Here is a 27,418-nt window from a genome sequence, read left to right as displayed (position 1 = left end):
ACTGCTATTCATGATAGTTACTCAGATTAATTGCATTTTGTTTGTTGAATCCTCATTCAGGCTCACTACCAAATTTTGAGGTCTGGATAAATCTAACTGTTTTCAGCTTAAATGTCACATCCTAATGCTGACTTCCCAAACTCTCCATGTTAGGTTAGGTCCATCTGTTAGATGGTCTCATAGCACCCATTGCTTTTCCTATACAGAAATTTTCCTTTTCTTTTTTTAAATTTTATAATTATTTTTTATTTTCTTTTTTTTTATTATATTTTAAGTTCTTGGATACATGTGCAGAACATGCAGGTTTGTTACATAGGTATACATGTGCCTTGGTGGTTTGCTGCACCCATCAACCCATCATCTGGGTTCTAAGCCCTGCATGCATTAGGTATTTATGCTAGTGCTATCCCTCCCCTTACCTTCCCACTCTACAGCAGGCCCTGGTGTGTGATGTTCCCCTTCCTGTGTCTGTGTGTTCTCATTTTTCAACTCCCACCTATGAGTGAGAACATGCAGTGTTTGGTTTTCTGTTCCTGTGTTAGTTTGCTGTGAATGATGGTTTCTAGCTTCATCCATGTCCTTGCAAAGGACATGAACTCATTTTTTTATAGCTGCATAGTATTCCATGGTGTATATGTGCCACATTTTCTTTATCCAGTATATCATTGATAGGCATTTGGGTTGGTTCCAAGTCTTTGCTATTGTAAATAGTGCTGCAATAAACATGTGTGTGCATGTGTCTTTATAGTAGAGTGATATATAATCCTTGAAATTAAGGCAGAAATAAATAAGTTCTTTGAAACCAATGAGAACAAAGACACAACGTGCCAGAATCTGTGGGACACAGCTAAAGCAGTGTTTAGAGGGAAATTTATAGCCTTAAATTTATAGCCCACATCAGAAAGTGGGAAAGATCTAAAATCAACACCCTAACATCACAATTAAAAGAACTTTTCCTTCTCAATCTTCATCAGAGTTTGCTGTTTCCCCCAGTACGCAGTAGTTTCAAAAGCACAGAGATCAGTGTCTGTCTTGTCACCTCTTATTGCCCTCTGAACACATAAGCAGATATTAAAAAATGTTTGTTGAACAAATGAATTGTTCCTAATAGTTGATACAGGAACTCAGAATAAAAGAGAAATTATAAGAGTTCATTTCTTACCTTTATTGCTGCTCTGACTGTTCCACCCTTTTCCTTTCCTCTTCTGTAGGCAAAAGATATGTTTTAAATTTAGTTGAAAAGTATTTTTTAAGAAACATTTAATAAGCACCTACTGTGTATTTCCTGGGCACTGACATACAGACAGAGATCATTCAGAGGATTAAGATCTGGTGCAAAAATATGTTGTCTAGGGACATAAGTAATCTTTTGAGGTTGCTCAAGGCCCCAGAAGGATTTGGGTAGATGTATTTCTACATTTGTCTGCTTAAAAGGTCATGTTTTTGTTTGACTAATGATCAGTACATTTTCATTTTCATTTTTAAAGATAGTTCTGTCAAGTTTGCTCTCTCTTCAGTGGCTAAGTGTAAAAATAAAACTTCTCACTTGAGTAGCCTATGAATTAGGTTATGCGTAGAAGTGCAAAAACCCATTACTGAAAGGACTACAGGGTAAATAAATGTAAATAATTTTCTTAAGGTGGGTCTTGAGCTATGTGACGTCTAATTTGTACCTTCCAAATGAAAACCATATAGCCAATGATTAAATTAATTTTTTTCGTTGTGTTACAAAAAAGTGAAGAGAAAACAAAGCAGTTTGAACAATGGTGAGAAGCTCTTCACAATGAATTTAGATGAAGTAGGAAAAAAATTGATATGACATGATTTCTGTCATATGCTTTTCTTTTCTCTATTGCTGCTGGACTCCAGGAGCACTGCAGCATCTTTCTTTATGCCCTAAATCAGATCATTGCTTGTTTCTGTTGAGTTCTCAATATGCAGTTGAATCAAACTATGTTTGTAAGTCTCATTTTCTTCATTACTAAAATGATGGTGCACTTTCAATATATTTGTTGAAGATTTAAAATTGTGTACAACAATGTTCTTACACTGTGCCTGATGCACACAGAGTATAAGTAAGTAATTTATAGTCATTATATGGATTCTTTATCTGCTGTCTGTGCACAGACAATTATTGAGTATTGTGTTTTATGAATGAGGTGAGATATTAATTAATGATTAGATACAGTCTGTGTCCCACATTAGGGCATGGCAGAGGCAGAATAAGAAAGGACAAACCTAAAATTACTCTTAGCAGTGAGATAGAGAGAAGGCCATCCACAGCTGTTGAGGAGACAGCAGAACATGGCACCACAGTTCTCCAAAGTCCTCTGGAGAATGCAATGTATAAGGGATTTGATGTGGGTAAAACTTGGGATACAAAAGAGAGGGCAGAGCCTACAAACTCTGGGAATGGATGCTATGTTTAGAGCCAAGCCTGTAATTCAAGCCAGTCAGATCTTTCCACAGACACAAAAGTCAACAGTCATTGTACTAGGCCTCAAGACAAGACTCAGGTCCCTGGCAGAGATGGGCATGGAAAATGCAGGCCTTAGTCCTACACAGTCTGAGATCCTCAACATGTTCGTTAAGAGTTTCAGCCAACAGAGAACAGGAGAGCTAGTTAGCAGAACTGGAATATAGAGAAGGGACTAAATCCTGAGAATTAAGTACAAGATTTTTCTTCAAGGAGGGAACAAGACTGCAGTTAAAAAAGTGATAAGTATGATTGGATGGTGACATAATACAAAGAATTGGGTTATAAAGACCCACATGAATCTGAGATTTTGCCTAGGAACAAGCTTTATTCATGATTTCAGGGATACAAATTATCATGAGTCATAGTGAAGCAGGAGAAATCTGGAATAGTCAGTGAATCTTACTAGGTTCTTTTCTTGCTGCATCAGGATGCGCTCAGGGCCCAGATTAATATATAAGATCTCTAATGAGTTATGCAATTAAGAAATTTATGGAGGAACAGCTGTTTGGATCATGAAACATCTCTACTTTATACTCAGTTACATACTTTATATGACATTTTCTGGGATCCCATGTCTGTAAATCCATAGATTCCAGGTATGCTTACCGTAAATAGTCTTATATCAGGTATATCCTGCTACAGATGAGGACTGCTGTTAGCAAATACTCATTATTTTGTCTGCTATGAGGTATTATCCTTAGCTTATTTACATGGCTATTTGACCAGGTCAGCTTTTTTCCTTTTCCCCCTGGAGGTGTCCTGTAGATGGGAGAGAATGACTTGAAAATCTTCTATTGTAACTATTTACTTCCCAGATAGCAAGCCCCAGAGGGTTGGCATTGAGTCAAATTCCCTCCTTCCTGAAATTTGGATTAATTTTGGAACTTAAGAATAGAACTAGCAAGTGGAAGGAATACAGAACTGGGGAGATCTCAAGGGACTTATATGCTTGTCCTATACTCAATTATAAACATACTTCATATCATTAAGGTTTAAAAGAGATAAATAGATATATGATAGATAATAGATAAAAAAGTGCCTTGAGTATATGGAAAAAGGGAGGTCAAGTGAGCTGGTGTAACCAGAGCAGGTTTTGCAGCCTTCTTTATTTTCCTCCTCTTGTAATTTGACCCTGTCTCTCAGCCTACGATGTAATGAGAGTGGTGTCCGCAGTCCACTAATGGGTGAAGTTTTGTCCATAAAGTCAAGGCTCACCACCAAAGTCCGAAATAGAAGCATGAAAGGTAAAAGAGGAATTAACTACAAAAGAGGATATTAACAGGTAGGTGGTTTCTGGGTCTTGAACAATCTTGACTTAATTTGTCATTGATATATAGCTCATTGTCAAGCCTGGAGACCTTTCCTAGTAACATCTCACACCAGCTGAAGATAATTTTTAGAATGGCTCCTCAGTCATGGTTTCTCATGAACTATAAGACACTCAACTAACGTAATCAAATTAATTTCCTTCTATGTTTATAATTGAGGTTTCCTTCCTGTCCTTTCTTTGCCTGTAATTAACAACTAAATAAGAACTGGAGATCCTGCAGTTCACCTTAATGAAAAGGGTGCAGAAAGGGAGGAAAGCTAGGCAAGAAAAAATTGATTATGTCATTAACTAACAATTATGCTATAAGCCTGCCTGGCTTTGCATCTTCCAGCATGATGGGCTTTGGTATCCTGTGCCAAAATACTGAACAGAATTTTAAAAAATAGGCCATCAGATATTTAGAGCTGATGATATTAAGGCTGGGGAAGTGTTCATGGGAGGATTATACAGCTTCTCTGAGTCTTTTGGTAAATAATGTGAGCAATGAATCATCCATTACTTTGCAACACTTTGTCTACTGTTGCCTTACAGTATTAGTTAAATCTATGTTATTGTTTCCTACATTTCTTTGATTGTATTTGTCTTGCCAACTGCATTTTAAGTTTCTAGAGTACACAAATAATATAGGTGCTCAATACATGTTTCTTGATTTAATTCGAAGATCTAAGGGACCTTGGGAAAATACTTGAAAAATTAGTCTCTATGATATCCCATCTCTACTAAAGGACCTTTAAGAATCTGTAAAGACAGGTCAAATACAATTGTAAAAGATAATTTAAATTTCCTATTGGTGGGTATTCATTATTTCCAGTTTCATTTTATGAGATTTTATAATAGTACAAAAATAACACTAGGCTTAAAGAGAAAGAAAGATAAAGAACGTTATATATCATTGAAAGAGAATTAAATTGTAATAAAAGTTCTTGAGTACAATTTGAAATACATTTTAAGAGAACGATTAAAAAATTTGCTGATTTTTTAATAGGTTTTAATTTTTTTATTCCTAATCTACTGTTGTAAATAGTACTAGGAAAATCTTAGGTACTTCCCTATATTACTAATACCACCTATATTCGTCAAGTTTCAGTTTGAAAAATAGATATGAATAAGTGTGTCCACTGGGGTCTCATAGTGAATGATTCTCAGAAGTTTGTCCAGAGGCCTCTGCTAGCTTCCTGCATCTGCTCATGCTGCCACTAGAGACTACTGGCTTCTTCCCTTTCACCTTCCAAATAAACCATAGTGCTTCTCATCATCAGAATTTTACTCAGATGGTTCAGGATTCTGGGAAACACAGTTCTGACTTTTCTGACTTTTTACTGTGATGTAGAGGTAATGTGGAGAGGGGCTGGCAACAATGCCCAGTAGACCACAGATCACCTTGCACACTATCTATTCATCATTCAAATGTTTTTGAAAGTAGTTGTAATACACAATTTTTATGTAAATATTTATCTGTTTGCCTCAAAGATACAATAAGCATCCTCTTCAGATAGAAAACAGGCACTTTTAGATACAGATTCAAGGAAATTCAAAATGACTTTGTCTCACGGTTGGGAATAGCACTCTGGGGAAATATTACACTTTTTTTTTTTCTTTCTTTATCATCAAAGTCAGTGCTGACACTATGGAACACCTTCGCAGAGCACTCTTTGCTTTTTGCTTCATGCTCTGAGAGTTTCATGAACTATGGTGAACTATGTTTTATTATGTTTTGTTGTCACAAACAAGACTGCAGGACCATAATGTAAGGGCCAACTTTTTTACCTTTTCTTTGTTAGGAAAAAGTTTAAGAATGAGAGATGTAAATAGGCACTTACTTCAATTAGCAATGCCATTGTTGAGTCAAGGATGTTTAGAAAACAAAATTTATGGTTCATCTGTGAACTTTTTTTTAACAGCATACTTATTATCATGGATATAATTATTTTTCGCTTTTAGAACTCTTTTAATATGCCATGAAAATGTAATTTGTGTGTAATTTTAAAAATGATGCTCTGTATCGGGTATTAATATCCTTACTTTATAGATGAGGAAAATTGAGGTTAACATCACAGACAATAAACGACATATCCTGGAAAAAAACCTACAGGGCTCCTGCTTTTAACCAACTGCATGAGCGTTTATAGTTAAGAGGAAATGTACAGAGAGCTACTAGCCTAAACTGCATTTTTAATTTCAGTAAAGTAAAAGCTAAAAAGCCAAAGTATCATGCCTTTGGTTATACCGCTAACAGGAGAGTTGGAGGTATGACCCAGGTACAACAGCCAGGCTAGGATAAGCCAGGCTGCAGTAACAAACAGCCTGACATCTTGGTGGCTTTAATACAACAAAGGTTTGTTTGTTTCTTTATAAAGTCTAGTAGGGGTCAGGCAGTCCTACCCTATGTAACATGGGTATTTATTCTCCACCTGCTTTAAACTGCCTCAGATGGAAGTGATGCATTAGATTCTACTGGAAAGAATTAATCAAATGATCTTGGGTGGGCACAGTGGCTCACACCTGTAATCCCAGCACTTTGGGAGGCTGAGGTGGGTGGATCACCTGAGGTCAGGAGTTCAAGATCAGCCTGGCCAACATGGTGAAACCCTGTCTCTACAAAAATTAGTGGGCATGGTGGCACACACCTGTAATCCCAGCTACTTTGGGAGGCTGAGGCATGAGAATTGCTTGAACCTGGGAGATGGAGGTTGCTATGAGCCAAGATTGCACCATTGCACTCCAGCCTGGACGACAGAGTGAGACTCCATCTCAAAAAAAAAAAAAAAATTCTTAACTATCAGGACAGCAGGGGAAATGTGGTCTTCCTACAGATGTGAACACACAACATCGTCCCTGCCATAGCAGGAGTCCTGACACCGAGTCCCATGCTTGTATCATGACACTAGTCTGCTCTTCACTCCAGATGCTCTTCAGCTTTGATACTGGTTTGATAGTCAAGGTGTATTGTATATTTATATCTACAAAACTGCTCATTCTGGGTTTCTTCTTACTTTAAAAATATTAATTGGCTGCTTATAATGGGAGTGAGTTTTTTGTTTTACACATTTCCACTTGACACAAATAAAACATATGCAACATTCAACCTAATAAGTTAATTTATTCAAAATAGTTGGGGGACTCATCAGGCCTCATAGAAACAGCTGAGGTTTCAAATTTATTTTTTCTAGTTTCACAGTGCAAATGGGCATTGTACATATTTCATATCCCCACTTTCTCTTCAAAAATGTCACTCTATAGCTCTAGCTGCACAATCTTAGATGAAATATCTATGAAAATATGTCACTGTAACACAGATGAGAATTTGGCCAAGAATTGATATTCTTTATGTTACTCTGCAGAGAAAAACTGTAACAAAAGCTGAACAATATATTTAGTATATGACGTATGATGAATAGAAGACACATAATAATGCAAATAACTCAAATATATATTGCATAACTAAAAATAACTAAAAATAAAAAATAACTCAAATATATATTGCATAATAACTAAAAATAAAAATAAAAAATCACTGTCAGCCATGCTCTACACTGATACCCAAGGATCATAAAATATGGTTGGACAGTTAAATATCATGACACAATGGAGGCATTAAAGGGGTTAACTCAGCAGGCTTGTGGTACTCCAACCCTTCACGTTTTAAAGAAAACACTATCCCTCAACTGGTTCCTGGAAGATAAACTCTGAGGCTTTAGACTATCTTGCCTGATAAGAGTGTCTTTATATACAGGAGACCTTGAACCACACCAGAGAGTTTATGCTAACAATGAGATTTGTGATGAATATCTGTTTTTTTTTTTCTTTTTCTTTTTCCCAAATGGCTGTTGAATTTATTTGCTTGATCAATAATGGTCCTGCCAAAAATTAACCAATGCTGAGACATTTGTAATGAAATACTAATTTTAAAAATCCATGACACCTTGATAGAAATTAGAGTTTATACAAACAAAATAGGAACCTTCAATATTGCCAGCAGCTATAAAGTGAATGTACTGAGACTGACAGGGCAGCAAGAAGGCATTTGCACATTTATATCTGACACCTGACCATACTTTCAGTCACCAGAATATCTTCTCTCCAGATTTAAAAAAAAATGGTATGCTGATTTCTATAACAAAGCTTTTTTTCGTAAAAAAATCAAACAATGGCCAATGAGTCACAACAGTACAATACGTAGAGGTTTAAAAACTACATCAAACAGGTGCTGAAAATAAATACTACCAAAGAGGAGGAGGAGAGAGCCTTCCTATAGCGTTTGTTTTCGTCCTCTTAAGTGTGTGTGGGGTTTGTCTTCCAAGCCATGAGCCTGGCCTGTCTTGCAGTGCTCTTCACTCAACAGGGTGTGACTGCAGCATGTTGCCTCCAGGGTCTGGCCTCTCAGAAGCCTCAAAGCATCCATCTCATCAGATGGACCAGAAACAAGAAAGTGGGGTGGGGTGAATCACAGCTATCACTCAAAGGAAAGAAAATTTTTTTTATTGCTCAGTCTTGTCAATTGGGAGTCCACCAGCAGATTCACTGAGACAATATGGGTAATTTCAAACTTTTGTTTAAAAGCATATATATGGCTTATTCAGGCAAGGACACGTGTACATTCTAGCCCAAGCAAGCAATCGGAGTCATTCTGTTTTTAAGGAAGGCCAGTTGTTTAAAAGATTTCTAGTTTGAGCAACATCCTCTGTGGATGCACCAGGCCAAGGTGACTACCTCTGCCAACCCAGTGAGAAGGCCTTTGCTGGTCCCCGCAGTGAGGAACCGGTGGGAACAGGCGGCCTCCTCCCCGCTGGCCTGCACTGCCTGGGGCAGGTGGGCAGGCTCCACAGGCAGCCTCTCTCTGTGGCCAGACTAGGCCATCCTGGTGACTCGGGCTTATCAACTGTGGTTTAGAACTGCAGGAGGAGAGAGTTAGGAGGGTGGGCCAGGGAACACACACCAGGCGCCACTCTGGCCAGAGAACATGAGGCAGCTCCCCCACAGGGATCTGCACCAAGAAGGTGTGGAAGGCACAAGCAAGTGTGAAGGTACCAGAGATCCCAGAGGGTGCAGCTCACAGCGGCCACAGCAGGTGCAGCGCTGACCTGGTGTGGTTCCCCCCTTGAATGAGAAAGAGATCCTGATTCTGCTGTGATAAAAAAAGCAAAGCAAGACGATTTATGGTTTAAAAAGAAGCCACTCGAGGGTTAAAATAGTTATTTTAAGTTAACAAAGAAAATTAATCTTTAAATAAGGTGACACTATCTGGAAAACTCATCTGTCCCTAAAGCCCACAATGCATCCACTGCTTCGTTCTCTTATGGAACCTGAGCCTGACGCAAAGGAGTCAGACATGTGACAGAGGAAGAGTCTGAGAAGAGAAGACACCTTTACAGAATGTACAGCAAGAAAGCCGGCCTGGCCCCCTGGTTACAGTAAGATGCACAGGTCCTTTCAGTCTCCTGGACTCCAGACGGCCGCGTGGGCTGCTCAGATGGACGTCTCCTTCCTGTCCCTGCTGGGTGATGGCTTCACCGGCTCTTTGCCTGCCTTTGGCTGCTCTTTAGCTTCTTTTGGCCTGAGGACACAGTCTCTGGGCGACTGGACGGCACCACCGCGCCACTCAGGCTCCTGGTCCTCCTGCACCTGCTGCTCAGCCTTGGGTCCCTGCATCTGGAGCAGCCGGAACTGTACGCGCAGCTCGATGATGACCTCGCGCTCCTCTTGAACTGCTTGATTCAAATGATTGTTCTTTATTTCCAGCTCTTCGTGCTGTCTCTGTAAATATTCCAGAATAATCTGCAGCTCCTCATCCTCACTCTCGCTCTCAGAGGAGTACTCCTCAGTCTCACTTCGGCCGTGCTGCTGGTGACTCTGAATTTCAGCAATCTCGGCTCTGAGGCATCCCATCTCTTCTTTTTCTGAGGAAATCTGCTGGCGTAGAAACTGCTCCATGGTCAGGAGCTCCTCCTATTCAGTCAGGATCTCATTCTCCCAAGCAAGGAGAATATTTATAACTTCTTCATTTTCATTCATCTCTTCTTTGGAAACATCCTCTTTTAAAAGACTGGCTATCTTTTGTGCAATCTTGGTTTCACACTCCTGTCTTTAAGCGTCTCTCAGTTTTCTTTTGAGGGCTGTCAAAATTCTTTGGACTTTCCATAATCTTTCTTCTTTAGATAAATCCTTTATCCCACACTGCAGATATCGATGTAAACAATTCAAAAGAAAACCCTGTCTCCTGATCTCCTCCTTGATACCTTGCCTGGGTCTCTGGCAGCATGGGCATCGTGGCCATGTTAGACCATCGCAGAGGTTTCGTCACTTGCTTTAGTACCACATTTCCAGAGAGTTCTTGCGCATGTGTGAAAAACACATACAGGACTCAATTGCTGATCTGCACAGTTGGGTTGAGCACTATAGAAATGTTCTGTTTATTCATTTTTGTTTCCAGTTCATTTGCAATGTCATGGTCCATGTGCACAATGAGCCAAGAAATCAGAAGATAGTTACATTCTGGCAGTTCTTTGAGTAAACGCTGGAATTCCTGCACTTTCTCAGTCTCCGTGGTCCTCCCACAAGCTTCTTCAAATCTCGGCATAAGCTCTTTGGTAACCAAATTCTCTGGAAGGTCTCACAAATACTGCTTCAGCAAACTGGCTACAGTGTTAGGCTCATATTCTTCCAAGTTGGTAGACTCCTTCCGGTCATAGGCTGCTTTTAGCTCATCCACCTTTGATTTAATTCCTGATACTCTGTAGATCCTTCGCATCATGCCATACTTCTCTAAGTGATCTATACATTCACGGAAAATGGCCGGCAGCCGAATGCCATCATACATCATGGTCCTCTCTACTGCATCAGCCAAAGGAATTCCAAAAATGGGTTTGAGATTTGGAACATCAATCTGAGGCACCTCTGGCTCCTGAATTGGTTTTTCTTTTTCTTCTTTTCCTTCCACTGTTTAACAACATCAGCTGCTGTCAAGTCTTTTGACTTCTTCTCTTTATGTTTTTCTTCTTTGTGCTTTTCTTCTATATGCTTTTCTTCTTTGGGTTTCTGTTTTATTTTAAAATCCTTCTCTTTCTTTTTAGAAAAGCTGGGCTTCTTGAAAACATGGATTCCCTTAAGCCTCTTCATTTTGGAAGGACTTTCTGCCTCATCTCCAGAGCTATCTTCCTGAAAGGGTGCATAGCCTTCAGTCCTCTTTTCCTTTTTCTTAAATTTTCCTTTTTTCTTCCCATGGTCTTTCTCATCATCAGGCACTATATCAGGAGGCTTATGGAGGATGCCATGGGGACGTGAGGGCTGGACAGTGCGGTACAGTCCAGGAAACTTAGTAGGACTGATCTCTTCAGAGCTGGGGGCCTGGGTAAGCCCGCTGCCATGCTCCATCCTGCGGTGTTCACTGGCGCTGCTGGTGGGGGCAGGAAGCATTCAGTCTTGCTAATGCCCTGACTAGGAAGGGAGGAGGTCTTCTCTGTTACCTATCCATTACACCTGTGCCTGCCACCATGCAACCGACTGCCCCGCTGCCACAGCTGCTGCCTCCTGGCACTCAGGCTGCTGCTGCTGCAGCCACCGTAGCTGCCTCCTGCGCTGTGCCCCAGGCCGGCCTCCAGCACCCCATTCCCACCCCGCCCAGCCTCCACCTGCTTACAATGATTGGGATGGAACGGGCTTTTTTTTTTTTTTTTTCCTCCTTTGACCCTGGGGCCCACTGTATCAGTTTGACCTCTGGAAGTGGGGAGAAAGTTGGAGACCGAATACCTAGGGTGAGTCAGGTGGGTATGGAGTGCAGCACCTACGTGATTGACTCTAGCTATTCAGTCATGTAGGTGCATGTAGGGACTCCATACCTCAGTGACTGACCACACCAAAAAATCCCTTTGATATTGTGATGGTGAATACTGAGTGTCAACTTGATCCCACTGAAGGATACAAAGTATTGATCCTGGGTTTGTCTGTGAGGGTGTTGCCTAAGGAGCTTAACATTTGAGTCAGTGGGCTGGGAAAGGCAGACCCACCTTTAATCTGTGTGGGCACAATCTAATCAGCTGCCCGTGAGGCTAGAATATAAGCAGGCAGAGGCCAGGCACGGTGGCTCACACCTGTAATCCCACCACTTTGGGAGGCAGAGGCAGGCACCCACGAGGTCAGGAGATCAAGACCATCCTGGCCAACATAGTGAAAGCCCGTGTCTACTGAAAATACAAAAATTAGCTGGGCACGGCAGTACACTCCTGTAGTCCCAGCTACTCGGGAGGCTGAGGAGGGAGAATTGCTTGAACCCGGGAGGCAGAGGTTGCAGTGAGCCGACATCACGCCACTGCAGTCCACAGTCCAGCTTGGGCAACAGAGCGAGACTCTCTGTCTCAAAAAAAAAGAAAGAAAGAAAAAAAAAATATATATATATATATAAGCAGGCAGAAAAATGTGAAAAGAAAGACTGGCCTAGCCTCCCAACCTACATCTTTCTCCTATGCTGGATGCTTCCTGCCCTCAAACATCAGACTCCAAGTTCTTCAGTTTTGGAACTTGAACTGGCTCTCCTTGCTCCTCAGCCTGTAGAAGGCCTATTGTGAGACCTTGTGATTGTGTGAGTTAATACTTAACAAACTCATATATATATAATCTCCCATTAGTTCTGTCCCTCTAGAGAACCCTAATACAGCTACTAAGGCTCTAGTGAGCTTCTCTGTTTGGCAATATATTGCATAGGTTGTCATACATTGTTGCTGGGAGAATTAAGTACTGTCTGTACTACTCCACTGGTAGAGAATAAATAGACTCTCATACCTGGTTTCTCCTGGACTCTGCCCTATGTGTCTTTTGCTTTTGCTGGTTTGTATCTTTTCACTTCAGAAAGCCACAACCATGACTATAACACTTTTCTGGGTTCTGTGAGTTCTTCCAGCACATCATGAAAGCTGAGGGTAGTCTTGATAGACCCAAAAATGTAGGGTGAATAAAAGTTCATCAACCGAAAACACTTTCCAATCCAATTATGAGATATTGTCATAATATTTCAAATATTTGCTTAATGTTTAAAAAACTTCAAGTTTAAAAAGCTTTCCCATATTTGTGCTATTTGCTGTAGAAATTCAGAAGAGGTAAAAATCACTTTAAGATATAGGGGTCAAGAAGGGTTTTATGGAAGAATCTGGACATTGAGCTGGATTTCAAAAGACACAGGAGGGGAGAAAAGACAAAGCAGGGGAGAAAAATGCCCTCCAGGGTCAGAGGGCAGTAGATAGAACACTTTGGTTGAAGTGTGAATTTGAGGAAGGAAAGTACAAAGCTAAGATCGGAAATGGAGGCTGCAGCCAAATTATAGAGAGTTTTGATGCTGCTGTTGTTTACCGTAAAATTAAAACCCAAGCTTTCGGTAAATTTAAGCTAATTAAATTTCAGAAAGTTTCTTTTTGGGGATGACCCCCTATAGAGGGTTTCCATATGTTCCTAAATTCTAATCAAAAGTGAGTCTACTGCCAGAAAGAGTCACTGTAATAATAACCTTGTGGGGTTCCACACATATCCCCTTTCGGTGATGTCCACATCAAATTTACACAATTTATAACTGCAAAATTGAGTTGTCTTCAGCCAGAAATTGTATGCTCCACCTGTCATCTGAAAATCCAGCTGTGTTCTTTTGGATTATTGTAACATCACAGTAATAAAGGTTTTGCAATCAGAATTCAGCTCACAATTTTGGTAATGATTCATGATGCAAAACTGTCTCCAGCTCAGCCTCCCTGTGGTTTCACTGGCCCTAAAACCCCCAAAACTTCTGTTGTCTTGAAGACATGTTGCCCTAAATACATACTGTTATCGTCGGGAGTCAGTTGGGGGAGATGAGGTTGCAGTGGGTGGAATTTACAAAGAGAAGGTGTCAGGTTTATGCAAAGGTTTGAATTATAGAGGGGCATGAAACTTTGTATTGGTGTTCAATAGTTATAACCGTGGGTAGACCACCATACATCATTTTCACAACAGAATATTGTACAAACCAGCCCACTTCCTTTTCCCCCAGTCCCATAAAGACAACGTTTTACGAATGGCATGTGTTGTTTTGTGTCAAGGGTGTGTCTTCCATCGGGAGTGGAAAACAAAGGCACTCTGTGTTTGTTGGTCCTTTAGTTTGGTTCAATGCAAAATTCAGGCCTTTGGCCATATTAGTGTACACACTAATTTTCTCACATACTCTATGTGTATATAAGAGTACTCTAGAGTATATGAGCATATTCTCATATACTCCATTTCACATTTAAAAAATCATCTGTACTTAAATTATATAGACACTTTATCCAGTTTCTACTTAATATCTGGTAGGCATGAGCTTTTAGTATGACTGAAGTTGAATCTCTTATTCCCCTTTCTCCAAAATTGTATACTTTCCATATGCCCCTTATCTCAATGTCACCAATATCTACCCAGACTTCTAAGTCAGACATGAAATCATCGTGACATTTCCCGCTCCTTCATTCTTACATCCAATTAATCACCAAGTCCCAGAGAATTTACTGCCTGAAACCTTCACCATCCTGTTCACTTTTTTCTATCCTACCCATATTCCTTAGTTCTTCACATAGTTATTGAAATAACTTCTTGACTGGTTTCTCTGTTTATCATCTTCTACCCTCTGATGATTTTCTTTTTGAAAATGCATCATAAAATGTTGTACCAAATGTTGTACATGATGGTTGAGGAAGATTTTTTCTGCCACCTTCCCACTCCTCCTTGCCCAGCTCAGTCTTGGAAAAGGCCTGTAGTTGGAGGGAAGAAAACTTTAACAGGAACATTTTGCGAGAGGTGAGGGACCTCTGATATTGACATGTTATGTTAGAGATATCTGGGTGGAAATACTGAGTAGGTGGTGGTTCATGAATGTAATTTAAGGCTGGCAGTATATATTTGGAAGTCTTTAGAATAGTCTTTAGAGTATTAGTGGTATCAAAACCCATGAGGTTGGATGAGATCACAAGGAAAAAATAGAAAGGAAAAAAAGGAGAGATTCAAAGACTGAGACCGGGGGCCTTCCAATGTTTAGAGGATGGAAAGATGAGGCAAAAAACAACAGAGGAGACTGAGAAGGAGCTTGCAGAGAGATGGAGAAAAACCCGGACTAGAATGGGGTCCTGGAAGCCAAGTGAGGAGAGCACCAAGGAGGCTGACTGATGGCCTCTATGACACAGTGGTGAAGGGGAAGTAAGATGAGGATGGAAAACTAACCACTATACTTAACAACATGAAGGTTGTTGGTGACCTTTCCATTTCTGTAAAGTGGTGGTCACAAAACCCAGGTATGATTGGGCTGTAAAGAGAAGCAGAGGAGAGTAGTTGAGGGCAGAGAATATAGGCAAGGAGGGGAGTTTTCTCTAAAAGAAACAGAGAAGGCCGGGCGCAGTGGCTCATGCCTGTAATCCCAGCAGTCTGGGAGGCCGAGGCAGGTGGATCATCTACAGTTAGGAGTTCGAGACCAGCCTGACCAATATGGTGAAACCCCTTCTCTACTAAAATTACAAAAATTAGCCAGAAGTGGTGACATGTACCTGTAGTCCCAGCTACTCAGGAGGCTGAGGCAGGAGAATCACTTGAACCTGGGAGGTGGAGGTTGCAGTGAGCTGAGATCATGCCACTGCACTCCAGGCTGGGTGACAGAGTGAGACTCTGTCTCAAAAACAAAAAGAAAAAAGAAAAATAGGGTAGATGCTGGAGATAGAAGTGAACTCTAGGAGGATTTTTAAGATAAGAGATGTTTACATGCCACTGAGCAAGAGAAAATTGATGACACAGGAAAGAAAGAGAATAGTGACTGAAGTAATCCTTTTGAGTAACCAAGAGGTGATTGGATCTGGCACGCAAGTGGAGGGGTTGGATTTATCTAAGAGCATGGAGATTTCTTCGAAATTCACAGGAGAGAAGGCAGAGTATGTGGCACAGATGTTGATAGGTAGACGTAGTGGTAGAAGCTTGTGGAAGTTATCTTCTGGCTGCTTCAATTTTCTCAGGAAAATAGAAAGCAAGGTCATCAACTGAGAGTGAAGTATTGGAAACTTTGAAAGGTCCCCTTCTCAATGAGGTCTTTCCTCCTCAAGCTATCTAAAATTCAGTCCCCTGAGCACTTATCACATCACTAATATTCTATCTATTTTGCTTACTTGTCAGATTTGCCATTTCCCCACCAGACTTTGAACTCCATGAAAGTAAGGTTTTATGTCTGATTTATTTACTACTGCAACACCAGAACATAGAATACTGACAGGTAAATAGGTGTTCCGTAAATATTTGTTAAGTTAATGAATGGAAGCATTTTGTGATGATGAGAGCGGAGCAGATTGGGCTTTTTAGTACAAAAGTAAAGGAAGCATCTTTCTATCATAGAAGAGTGACTAAAAAAGCTATGGGACTTGCAGGACGTATTGTCCTAAGAGTGGGGAACAATCAGACTGGTGAGTGATTTTGAAGGAAAAGGGGGAAAAATAAGGTTGGTTTTTACTGGTACCCCCATGAGTCCAGCTTATTTAACAAGTTGGTTATAATATCCCATCTGTTTCAGGAAACTGGAGCAGCTTTACATACCTGAAAGTTTTCTATAGCTTGGAGAAAATAGTTTTAGACTGCGTGTGGGTCAGACAATTATGAATGTTGAGTCTTCTTCCTTTTCACAATATGTAGCAAAAGCTTCAGGTTCAGCAGCTGACAGTATGACAAATTATAGGACTGGTGGCCAAAGGGAAATGAATCTTAATAAAACACTAAAATCCATGATTTTGTGGCATACATTTTGGACTGCTATGCTTCTCTGCCAAAATTTAGCCCACGCCACAGGAACTAACTTATACACAAACATGTTTTGAACATAGCTGTATTAATAATAGTTTCCAGTTCAAAAAAAAAAAGAAGAAGAAAAGAAATGCATCAAGTGACAAGACACCATGTGGTTAGGGGACACATGAAATGGAGTCAGAGACAGAAATTCCTGTCATATGTTAAAGTGTGAGTACACATTCATGCTTTAAAAAACCTATCACCATTTTTTTGGCAGTGTGCTATCATGAACCAATAGAAAGGGCTAGGCATGAGAATCAAACAGACTTGTATCTGAATCTTTATCAGTCAGGATCAGTCAGAACAGAGAAACCAGTCAAGGTGTTTTCTTTTTTCTTACCTATTTTTAATTCTAAATTATTGTAATGCAGAAAATTGTTTACACCATTGATGAAAGGGCTGAGGGAGCTGATGGAAAAGAAGGCAGGTATGGGCAATTCAGAGATTATCAAGAACAAGGAGCTATGATAAGTTCTAGGCATATGCGGCAAGAAGGAGGTGGATTATCAGAGCCCTGAAGCTGAGACCATCTAATGGGAGCTAGAACTATAGCTAGACCAAGTAGACCTGGAGCCAGGAAGCAGCTGGAGCTGCTTCTGGAAAGGTTAGCCCAGGCAAAGCAAAAAGTGGGAGGAATAGCTTATCTTGTCTTCTTGCCTCCAGTCTCCTCTAGGTCCCAACCCTCCTACCCCTTGGAACCCACAAAGGAACCTGGGAATTATAGTTCCTACAATGGAGAGCAGGGCAGGGAGAGGCAGAGAAGGTATCTAAGAACAAAGAAACCTCTCAGAAACCCTGTTCAACCTTTTATCAGCTGTGAATCCTTGAGTGATTGTTTTAACATTTAGAATCTATTTCTTTATCTGCAATGTGAGAAAAGGGGTGTCTACCTCATAGGGGTTTTTGTAATTCCAGATGCAATAATGTATGCACAGTGCCCAGTTCAGAGTGGAAGCTCAAAACATGCCATTTCCCCTTTCCCATTTAGAAATATTCCTTAAAGCTTTGTTTTCCTAGAGAAATGAAGTAACTAATGATTCTGAAGAGAACTTGGCCACCAAATCTTATCTTCAGCAATGCTTTAATTTTAATAATCTTCATCAAAAGCAGCACAGAACCCAAAACTGACTCAAAGAGGCAATTACTCAAAGCTCACATTTATCTAGAATTGTTTCTTTGAAATCTTCCTCAGTTCTGGGGGGCCCCGACAAGATAACGTTTGTGGTAATGGCTACAAAATCAATGAAGTGTTTCTAGAAGAGACAGAAGGCAATAGCCCTTAATCTTTGCTGCTAAAATAAGATGTATTTTTCATAGATCTAGAAAAAGATCTATGAAAAATACAGAAAAATAGAAATAGAGGGGTTTTAAATAGAAAAATAGAAAAAGAGGGGTTTTAATCACTGCACTGAAATCTTAAGGGAGACATGTCTTCTGACAGTAAAACCTACTAACTCTCAAGGTTAGGAAAAGTGCATACAAAAGTGTACGTGAGGAAACACAGTGAAACCTCATTTATTTAGTTTGACCTAATTTGAAATTTGGGATAACTTGGTCTTGGAAAGATTTAAGTTCCTGCTGAAGAATCTAATTAATTCAATTCAGCAAGCTCTTACTGAGCTCCTACAGTTGCTTCTGACCTGGTGCTGGGATCAGGATGAAAACTCCTAACACCTATAACACTGCTTTCAAGGTGTTTGTTTCTTGCTGTTTGTGTAAATTACGATTCTAAGAGCCAACTTAATTTATTTAATTAAAAACTTTAAGCAAATTGCATAAATCAATACAAACAATTTTTATCTCTTCATTAAAGCAGGCTGTGCAGAACTGTTATTTTGCTTAAAGAGGTAATCACAAATATAAAAAATGTGAATTTCTTTGGCAGATAGTTTCGGGACCAAAATCCAACCCTGTCACACACTAGAGTGACTTTGGACAAGCCACCAAATTGTGGATAATAATATCTTCTCTGTAGTATTGCCGTGATGGTTAACTATGGAAATATGTGAGAGGGTTTGGCCCGCTGCCTAGTTCCAATTCGCAAGAAACATTTGAGGATTCCCTTTCTTCCCTTCTGTTGGAAATGCTTCACCTTTTAGCAACAAATTTTAGTTATCTAGTCACTGGAGAGTAATATAAAACTAGTTAAATTTTTTTTTAAATTTCAAAATTATTTATAATCAGCCATGTCCTATCTAGAGTTTACTTGAATAAAAAAGAGTTTTTTTGTTCTTGACTTACATACAAGAAAGCACAATTGAGGGTACAGGGAGATCAGTTTTTCTCCTGATAACTAGACTATTACAGAATTTCTCTCTTTCTCTAGGAAACAGAAAAAATATTTATTCCCTAGAGCCACCACTGCTATATTTTTGGTATATTTTCCTTTTAATAGGCAGTTTTCTTTATGGAATTGAATTAATGCTGTATATAATATGTATTTGGTATCCTACCTTTTAGGGTAATTGTATATTATAAGCATTTTCCCATGTCATTAAACACTCTGCAAAGCACAATGTTCCATTGTAAAGAAGTAGCATCATTATGTAAATATCTTCTTACCATTGGGCCCATTGCCTAAGTTTCATTTGCTTTATTATAAATAACACTATAAATATATCTTGATGCTTGAATATAGACCCATATTATTGGACTGTTTCCTGAAAATAGACACCTAATCATACATAATAGGTCAAAATTAATACACGTTAAAGAAGCACTTGATAACAAATATCCACTGAGTGCATTAGCCTGTGAATTATAATTTTAAAAAAATTTAAACTTTTAAAGGAACTTTAAGGAACAAAATAATGTACATTATTATTTCAGCTTTCAGTTTTTTAAATAATAATGAGATTGGAGAATTTTAAATGTTCTTGGTGGCCACTTGAATTTCTTATTTGGCAAATTGCTTGTGGTAGAGCAAATTTTTCCATTTCCTGTTTCTTGAGCATTTTCTATGCTCCAGACATTGGAACAAGGTATATAGAAATTCATCAAATATTATCCCTATCTTCGAGGAATTCTACATATCAAAGGAGAGAGGGGAAATATAGTGTCATAAGATCAGTAATGAAAACATAGAAATAGTTTGCAGTTATAATAAAGTGTGATTAATCTTTGAGACTGAAGTGGTTTTTGAAGGATGAATGGGAATTTTCCAGGGAGATAATTAGGGAAGGGCTTTTCAGTCCAGAAAGTTAAGAGCATGCACAAAGCCTAGAAGTTTGGAGGAGCAAATATGCAGGAACTAAAAGTAGTTAGCAACTGCTAGGCTATAAAATGGGTTAGGAGAGGATCAAGTGGGAAGAGAGGAAGGTGGGATGATGGAGAAGTTTGCAAGAACCAGATGGTGCAGAACTTTGTGTTTCATGCTGAGCAGTATGACTTGACCCAAACGGTAATGTGCCACTGAAGTCAGTCTTTTTATTCTAATAATTTCTGATTTTGTAGCTAAAGAAGTAGACAGCAATTTAAGATTTTTAAATGTCTCATCTTAAACCAGAACAATCTGTTTATACTTTTGCTATGCTAAACATGCTATGGAAAAACCAACACTGATTATGTGATGTTACCTTGGAGACGTGAAAATTATTTTAAGAAGCAGGCTGATTGCCTTGTCCATAGCTCAGTCCCACCAGGGCCCAATTATTTCTCTGATATCACATACATCTTTCATCTATTTAGTTCTGGGAAATGGTGACATTTTTCATGCCACAGCAAAATTGTATGTATTTTAACACTGTCAAGCAATTTGCATTTTACACAGATTCAACATCCATATCTTTTTCAAGCCATTGCATGCCATTTGATTTAGGAAAGCCATTAAGCCATATTGCATAATTTATATGTTAAGGTTTAAAATATAGACGTTAATCTGATAGCTAACCATTACCTTCCCTCTGCAGGCCAAACAGTCCCAAGTGGCCTCAGGTCAAACTCTAGGGACCTTCTCTTTTTCTGTAGTTCTGTCAGCACTGCAAACACAACCATATTGGCAAGTGAGCCTTGAATGGCAGAATTGTGTGGAATTATTTAAATAACAACCGAGGTCAAATTACTTCCATGCACTTATTAAAAATAAATGTTTCTACTGATGTGCAACACAGATACAAAAAAAATACAAAGAAGTATATAGCTAGACGAGTTATCACAGAATAAGTACCCCCTGTAATCACCACCCAAGTCTCAAAATAAAATATTACCAGCACCCCAGAAGCCTCATTCATATCTATCCCCCACCTCCCAGTCAGTTTGATCTTTCTTCTTCCCACAGGTAATCATTATCTAATTTCCACCATCATAGATTACCTTCTCTCATTTTGGGTTATTTTAGTATTATTGTTTTGTACCTGGCAATATTAGTTCAATTTATTCATGTTGTTGTAAATATACCACAATTTATAAGTTCACTTTATTTTTCATAGACTTTGGGGATGTTTGGGGCTATCATAAATAATATGACTACAGATATTCTTAACACATGGTTTTTGGCGTGCATATGTGTGCATTTCTGTGGGATGCATTTCTAGAAGTGGAAATGCTAGATCATTCAGCATGCTTATATTTAACCTTAATAGGTACTACCAAATAGCATTCCAGAGTGTTTTTACAATTTTGATTCTTATCAAAGCGTATATATCTCCTCTAGATCCACACCAATACATTTTTCATTTTCATTTTAGACATTCTATAAGGTGTATATCTTGTTTGGTTCTAATTTGTATTCCTCATATGACTAAGTTGAACATCTTTTTATATGTTTATTGATTCTTTGGATATTCTTTTTAGAAAGAGGCTGTTTTAGTCTTGAACCCACTTTTTTATTGCATTAATCTTTTACTGATTGATTTATTGAAGGTGTTTTATATATTCTGGATACTAGTGCTTTGCATATTTTGCAAATATATTTTTCTTGTATGTGATTTGTTTCTTAACTCCCTTCATGGTGTCATTTGATCAACAGAAACTTAATTTTAATGTAGTCCAATCAATTTTTTTCCTTCATGGTTAGTGTTTTTTGTACTTTGCAAGAATTGTCTTCACATCCTATCTGTGTACTTTGAAAGGGAGTATTGAATAGCTTATTTTTTTTCCTCAGAAAGTTTACTTGCTTTTTTATTGTTTGTAACCAATTGGAGATTAACGTGGGCAAGGTGCTTTTGCAGATGCTAGGACCCTTGGGTCTGCATAAACTCAGATTGATTTGTTTCTTTAAAGAATGTTTCGTTTGAACTCAATATGTTTGAGAATGAGAGATTCTCTGTAGCCATTTAGTCTATCAATGCCACCTCTCAACTGGCATCAGGGAGAAATCAGACATCTTCAGTCCATACCTGATCATCTAATTTGTCTCATAAGGAAGGAGAGAAAGAGCAAGGGGTTATGCCTATGAAGAATAACTCCCATAGCAAAGTCATCTCTCATTCTATTGCCAGCAGTGGGGTATGTGAGACAGGCTCCAAGTACCAAAACCGCTTGTAAGAAGGGGTGTCAGGTGAGCACATCCACTTGTGTTTTCAGAGAAAGATGGGCCTGAATTGAATATCGGGAAGAACTAGAAGGAGATTTGGGCCAATCCAATAGGGAGGGAGTGGTTGTAATTTCCTGTGGCTGGGCTTAAATATGTTTCTGGAGCAAGTCACATGAGGAGAACAATGTCTTGGAACACATCTGGAAATACTCATTGTCAGATACTTACCCCCACATACTTTTTCTTTACATGTTAAACATTCCTATATCAATAAAATTCTCTTAACATTTAATATAGTCATTTTAAACATGACCATAATGTTAAAGAAATATGATTCTCTTCCTCAATCTCCCATAAACAAGAAAGTACTTTGCATTTCTGAGTTCTATTTCTATGAAGAGGGTATTAGCATTGTGCTTCCCTAAGTACAGCAGGAAAATGTGTGATTCTGTGTTTTTTCTTCATCATTAGAGATTGTTATTAATAGTCTTCTAGGGGCACTAGCACTATTTCTTGTCAGAAAGGAGAAGGCCAATGAGTCTAAAATAGCTCTGCCTTTCCCTGCCCCTGGCCTTATACAGAATACTGTTCCTCTTTCAGGAAGTGTGGTCCTATAATCCTGTCTGGCCTTAGTTGGCAGTCATTCTCCACATTGGCAGCCAAATGGTAGTATGTCTTCTGTGTCTTTTATCTGGTGAAAAAACCTTTATGAGTCTATCGGCCTCCAAAGGAAAGACTGGTCAAGCAACTATCTGGTACTCTTGGTCAGAATGCTCGGCCACTGTTTCCTGTGTGGCCATTAACATAACTTTCTTCCCCCAGTTTTCAGTCATTTCCTTTTCCCACTTACAACCTTTGGCACCTCCTGGCATCAGCTAGTATCTTCCTTTTATGGCCTTTGTCTGCCTTTGGGTCCCTGCCTCTTGGATCACATGTTGTTCTGTCACTGCTTCTTGGGATGGCAGAATCTCTCTACTTAAAGGCAAGTGAGGCTCAAAAATGCTGTCTATTAGTAGTGGTGGGATGGGACACAAATGCTTCTTTTTCCATCACTCCCCACTTCTCTTCTTACCACATTCTACCTTTAATTATACTAAACTATTTTTAGACATCTAAATACCTCTTCCACCCTACCCCTTCTTCTATCTGTCACTCTTATAGGTGATGGTGACCTAGTACACACTGCCTCTTCTGCTTTGAACCTTTTCACATCCCTCTCCTCTCATCATCCGTTCCCTATATTTATCTTTCACAATCCACTTCAGGCACGGAGCCTCCCAGAAGCTTTCCTCATTACTTTTCCAACCCAACCCTGATCCCCTAAGTTGTCTCTGAAGACATTTCTATGGATTTCCAGAGCTCACTGTGTGTATGCTGCCTGACACTCCTCACACTGTTTAGTTATGTGCCTATTCACCTGTCCCCCATACTAGACCCTCAGTTCCTTGAAGTCAGGAATCCCATATTTTTACTTGGGTTAGCAGCTCCTATACCAATGCCCAACATATTTGACTAGCACACAAAATATGTTTACTGATTGATGAATGATGACCTAAAAAATGTGCTCTGAAAGAAACAAAATATCTTACGGATTAATGCTGCGCTCTTTATAACTAATTTATAAGTTTATTTTGGATCTTTTCAAATATCTCCCCCCAGCATTCTACTAACACTTCTCTGTACACATGCTAATAGAGAAAGAAACTGAATTTTTAAAGCCTTTTTAATAGAGAAAAAGAACATTAATTTGCTTCCAACAAATTTCAAATTTGTGAAAATGTAGTTAAGGACTGATCTTAAGTTTAGCAAATATGTCTTCAAAGATGATACCTTTTAATTTTGTATTGTACATGAGAACATTTAAATTATTCAGAAGATGAATATTTTTCCTATTAGTTTAGGGAAAAAATATTCTTATATATTAAATTTATAAAATATAAAATAAAATTTGTAGAATAAAGAGGGAAGCCAAAGGCTTCTGCTAAGTAACATTTTTCTAGTTGTTAGCTTATATCCTTGAAAACAATAGTTCAATTTCAGAATCTTTTGGTTATCTCAGATAACATAAACAGATTCCAACCAGTAAATAATAATGAATTTTTATATAATGAAACGGCCTTTAAAGTAGAATTCTACCATTAGTTAGCTGTGTGGCTTTAAGCAACTTAACCTCTATAACCCTAACTTCTTCATGTGAAAAATGTAATTACTCTAAGAATTATATGGGGAAAAATATATAATACCTGGCCCAGTGTGCCATGCAGTGCTAGTAGAAGATATTGTAATTATACTAACATGATCCAAATTAGTGAGGGTGTTTTATGTTATCTAAGTTTTCCTAGGTATGATTATGATTACAATTATATTCTCAAGTCTGGCAAAATATAAACAATGCCTCCTATTTTTAAGTGTTAGAGTCCATGAAATACTAATTTGCCCTATGAGCAGACATGTGTTTGTTGCTGTTATTATTTTGATGATGATGATTATTATTATTATTATTATTATTATTATTTTTGTCTAACAGGTATCTTTCCCTTTGGGAATTTTTGTTTTTGTTTTCGGTATGGATCAGATGGGCTCAATCCTGCCACCTCACCCCTCATCCACAGGTATGAGTTCAGTATCCAGATTCATTCAACAAGAATAGCATGTCTCCTTGCTTATTGGTTCAGTGATGGATTCATAATCCAAACAAGGCCAATCAGAACCTTCCCTGTTAATGTGTGTGATACAGGGACATTGGGAGAAAGTATGACTCTGTTCTTCTCAAATCAATAGCTACCATAAACTAGAACTGCTGACAGCCATCTTCTAGGGCTGCATGGAAGTGACTATCTAAAGGAAGATAAAATTAAGCCAAAACACAGGAAAAAGAGAAGTGAGAGCCAGAGAGATAAAAATAAACCCTTGACCAAACCGTTGACATTCTATTTATACTGGGCACTACAATTCCTTTTTTTTTTCTTGTACTTAAGATATAAATTGTTATTCTGTCATTTTCAATACAAAGGGTCTTTACTAATACACCTCAAAGCAGCAAGAAACTGCTGCAGAAGAAGATAAAAGTAAGGCAGTAGAAGATGAAAGTAAAACAAAAACCTTGATGATCAGTACAATTATTCCTAATTAACTATTCATATTCCAGAACAACTTTTAATTTTATTAACATACATCCTCATATACCTATGAAAGAATTCACCCACAAATATCCAAACTCTCAAATATCCATTCTTTTCATCAACAGTTCCAAGTTATAAAAAATGTATTTATAGGTAGTGACTCTGATATTAGAAGAAAAAGAAAACTTGGCTATGCTCTTTATCCTCTAAATTTGGTATTTCCTATCCCAAATTTACAAACAGAATAAATGGATCTTTCCTCTTTCTTTCCATTGATTCCCAAATAGCCCACTCCTTCAGATGTGTATCCTATTCAATATCCTAAAATTCTCAGCAGTCTTTGGATTCAAAGTTCAAAACAGTGAAACTGAAAATTCTCAAGAGGGGACAATAATGTGATGGAAAGGAAGAAATGTTACTGTTATTCCTGCCATGGATACAAGTAGAGCCTCCTCTCTTACATTCATGTAAAATGGTTTTTGTTTCTGTCTTCTCTATTATAGCCTGAGTTATATATTAGTCAAGAACTAACATATTCAAAGTCTTGGTGACCAATATTATTCTAGGATTAGAGGATCACCCACCTTCTAAAAGTCTTTCTTCTTGTCCATTTTTTCTTTAGAATACTTCCAATTAATGCTTAATGTGTGTTCTCAGAGACTGTCTTCTCAGCTGCAAGATGATGGACACTGCTTACTTCCTCTCTTGCTTGCTACTTACCTCCCACCCCAATGACATGTGGCAATAGCAGGTCCTTTTCATTATCTACTGACTCCAATCTTTTCTTTTTCCCTTGTTAACAAAATTCTGACCTTGTTCAGAATGGCAATGTTCTCACATTCACAGGGATGAGCAGTTGATTGGTCATTGCCAGTTATGGCAGACTTGTTTCCAGCTGTCTTAGCTCTTCAATACCCAAATGTGGTCATGTGACCCAAGTGTCAGTTGACTCTGAAGTGGTTCTGGGAAGGCTTCTGATGCTGATGGAAAGAGATACACTCTGTTATGAGCCCTCCCATTTCTTTCTTCTTCCTAGCTTCGACATGAATTTGGAATATAAACAGCAGCTGCCATAGTGCTATATGAGCTATGGACATGAGCATGAAAGCCAAAATGCTAAAAATTGCAGAACACAAAGGTGGAAAATCTGGGTCTGTGATGTTGTTGAGTAGTTAACTAGTGTAGAAGCTAGCTGGCTCCATATTTCTTGGCATGTAACGAAAATACACTATTTTTCATTTAAGGTGCTGTTATCAAGTCTCTCATTTGTAGCCACACACCCAGTAATAATGTCCACATATGCTATTTAGGACTTCTCTGCCTAGAAAACCGAGAGGATGCCTCACTACCTCATGTTGGATGTCGCCCTCTCTGCAGGTCACTGATACCAGCTGGGCTTGGCTTCTGTGTCCCCTGGGCACCATTTTCTCCTCTGAGCCTACCTGTTACCACCACTAGACATCAATTATTTATATGACAGCCTGGATGGTACTCTTTATTTTTCATGTTGGTTAAAGCAGAGAGCACACACAGCAATAAAGACCGGTCCCCAGAGTGAATATTCTCAAGGTGCAAGATGAATTTGGACTGGAATCAGAGAACAAAAGTGAGTCAGGTTTGCACAGCAGTGATTCCCATAAAAATGGAGATCCAGTTGACAGAAATAGTTCAGGCCTAAACTGAGACGTACTAATACATTGTTCCCCTTCAAACCAAAAATATTTATCTATTCAACAGTAGAGATAAAGGGAGAAACTTATTTCCTGTTAATAACATCATACACTAAAAGAGGTAACATGCTAAATGCACTTCTACCAACTTAGGCAGATTCAGTCTTCTGAAGATGAAAAATAAGAAAAATATTTCTGTCTTCTATTTTTGTCATCGTTGTTGTTGTTGGTTTTGGTTTTTGTCAATTTTCTGAACCAGAAAACTTTCTGTGAACTCCACTAAAAGGTTGAACAGTTGGATAATAAACTATGTATTCACTTTAAATAGGCTTGTGCCATGCATTCTTTCATTTCAGAAATTTCAGCTGTAATTGCTGATTTCAGGATCCTCAGAGTATTCAACAGGATAGGCACCGTCAAGCAGGGGTGTTTGTATTTCCTCTTGGCAGAGCAATACCAGTTTGCATTTTGTTCATCGAGTGCAGGTGGAAACCTGAGTTAACCGGCACCTGTTCCTGATTTACTCTGTTGATGCCT

General features: G+C 38.7%; 1 long non-coding RNA gene and 1 pseudogene across 3 annotated transcripts in view; one reads left to right on the top strand and one right to left on the bottom strand.

The window, feature by feature from the left end:
* Positions 1-27,203, top strand: part of LOC107970850 (uncharacterized) — a 293,982-nt gene extending 266,779 nt beyond the window's left edge. For 2 of the 3 annotated variants that reach the window (XR_010155393.1, XR_010155394.1), the window contains exon 5: positions 24,617-27,202. This is a non-coding gene — a long non-coding RNA (uncharacterized LOC107970850). Of the gene's footprint in view, positions 1-24,616 lie in introns of all 3 variants that reach the window. The other variant, XR_010155392.1, reaches the window with a different exon arrangement.
* LOC100614957 (ralA-binding protein 1-like) lies at positions 9,221-20,609 on the bottom strand (annotated as a pseudogene).
* Positions 27,204-27,418: the final 215 nt, after the last annotated feature.

The sequence above is a fragment of the Pan troglodytes genome, chromosome 2 (genome assembly GCF_028858775.2).
Source record: "Pan troglodytes isolate AG18354 chromosome 2, NHGRI_mPanTro3-v2.0_pri, whole genome shotgun sequence".
Lineage (NCBI taxonomy): Eukaryota > Metazoa > Chordata > Mammalia > Primates > Hominidae > Pan > Pan troglodytes.
This window is presented reverse-complemented; position numbering and strand designations above follow the sequence as displayed.